Genomic DNA, 2711 nt, shown 5'->3' on the forward strand with positions numbered 1-2711 from the left:
TTCTTGTTGTTTTGTGGAGTGCAGCAAGTGCACCATCGACTTCGACTCGTCCTCAACTCTAGCCAGTCTTCAGCACATCTGATTTCAGGGTGAGCTATTATTCCTAGCTCGGGCTGGATTCTCTTCTTCACGTCTTGATGTCTTTGAAGTTCGGACATGGACCATCTTTTTACTTATTTTAGCTTCTTACATACTCTTAGACTTAGTAATTTGAGGATAGATGTTCTTGATGTAATGACTTCCAGATTTTGGGAATAATGAGTATTATACTTTAGAAGTTTATTTAATTGATTACGTTAATAAGTTTTGGATCTTCCGCATCATTTTTACTATTTAAAATTGATATACTGGTAAATGTTGGGGTTTAGATTTGTTGGTTCGCTCACTTAGTAGGATAAGTGTGGGTGCCACTCGCGGCTCGTTTTGGGTCGTGACAGCAAGTAAGAAGAATCAGAATTTTTATTCATATCAACTGCAATTACATTGAGTTTGAAAAGACCCTTAGTGAGGTAACCTTTTTCTACATACATTTCATTCTTACTCACTAAAACTTTATCAGAAATAAATACACATTTGAATTCATTATTAGTCAAAACTAGAATAAAAACAAGTTCTTTCCACCTTTGCAACAATGGAATTTGCCATACATAATTTTTCGTCTGTAAGTATTGGAGTATATGATGAAAATAATTCTTTGTTGGCACAAACATGACATGAGGCACCAAAATCTATACATCATTCTCTTGGATTCCCAACTAAGTTATATTATGAATTGCATAAAGATCATCCATTTCTCATTTGGATTCAGTCAAATTTGCTTAATCCTTCTTCTTTTTGTCCTTCTTGAGAGCCTGACATTCAGTAGCCCTACAACCACTTTTGTCACAATTAAAGCAGCTTCCATTGAATTTCTTCTTAGGAGGATTGCTTTTTGGACAAGATTCTTTCTTTCAGTTCTTTAATTTTGTGGGATCTTCTTCAATAATATTTACTTCAGATATTGTTGAATTACCACGTGACCTCTTTTCTACATCCTTGTTAGCCTCTTCGATTCTCAGTCTTACTATGACACCCACTTGAAAAGCATCATTGACAAGAAATCCTACATTAAATATTATGTGAGTATTAAGAATAAACTTAATATTCCAACATAGGCATTAAATAAATTTATACCATCAGTAAGGAGATCATGGATTATGACCTGTAGTTTTTGAATTTGGGTTACGACGGTGTTACTGTCTATCATCTTATAGTCAAGAACCACAATGAACTTCTTCATTCCGACATCCTCTGTTTTGTACTTCTTTTTTAAAGCATTCCATAGTTCTTTTGAGGTTTTGACATTACTGTACACATTGTACATATCATGTTGCAGGACACTCAGAATATAATTTTTACACAAAAAATCTGAATGTGTCCATGCTTCTGTTACCAAGAATCGTTCTTCAGGCGAAGTTTCATCCGACATAACAGGAACATTCTCATTAATGAACCTCTTTTGAATCAAGGTAGTGAGATGGAAGAACATCTTCTGCTGCCATATCTTGAGGTCGACTCCATAAATTTTGTAGGTTTCTCAGCTAGTGCTAGGGCAACAGTTGAACGATTTGTGCAACCGATGTTGTTGTTACACTTATTGTTGCAGCACTCACTGTTCCAGCATTTACTTGACTTGAATTATTCATTTTTCTATCACAAATAACAGACAATTTTAGCATGTGAAATACTAACAGTAAAGAATAAATCCTTACACAACTTGTTTCTGATTTAACGACAAAGTTTTTATATTCTTTTAATCGTTAACCGAATGAATTTTAAAAATTCAAATAAAGTAGAAAATCATAAAGATTTTAAACTCCGGAAACCTCAAATACAAAAACTATTAAATTTCTTACGATTGTTACCTCCTGTATTCAGGTTAGTCAAAAAATAAGAAACAGAAAATAGATGAAATACTTTAAATCCGAGTCAACAGAAATCACTTTGTTTGCTTAAGAAATTATTCCCCACACTGTACACGAGGTTGCAGATTAATTTCTCCCAAGATAAAATGAATTAACCTAATAAATAAGTAGTGGTACCTCAAACTTTAATAACTTCAGTGAACGCAAGAACAGTAACAAGAGCACACGCAGACTGAGTCGATCCATAATTTTGTCTATGAGAGAAAATGTATGTGGAGAGGAATTTTTTTCAATATTTTAAAAAATAAAATTAACCTCTTATTTGTAGTCACTTGCAGCAAAGGAACGCGTCCATTCAACGTGAATTTAAATAAATTTCGTTACATTAAATTGATTCTGTTGATTAACTAATTAAGTAACATGCTGAATTTTAATTTATAAGAGAAAACAAATTAGAGAAAAGAATTTAATTCATGAGGTTGATGAAATAAATTTTGTCCAGAAATATTAACAATCAATCACATTCAAATCCAAATTCGAAGACGAGCGACGACGACGGCGTGAGGGGCACATTCTTCTTAACTCTTTAAATAGTAAATGAAGTGTTTCCTAATATAAAAATCACATTTTTCTTTCTTCTACTAACATGGAAGAAATGAATTTTCATTTGCACTTTGCAAATAACTTTTTATTTTTCCTCCAAAATTGGTTCCCTCACTTTTCCATTTCCTCTTCTATTTTCCCATTCAGATTTTGCTAAAACCAAACATTAATTTGCCTTCTTCAACTTCTATAAGCAAAGGTATT

This window comes from Solanum pennellii, chromosome 3, assembly GCF_001406875.1.
Source record: "Solanum pennellii chromosome 3, SPENNV200".
In the NCBI taxonomy this organism is placed as follows: Eukaryota; Viridiplantae; Streptophyta; class Magnoliopsida; order Solanales; family Solanaceae; genus Solanum; species Solanum pennellii.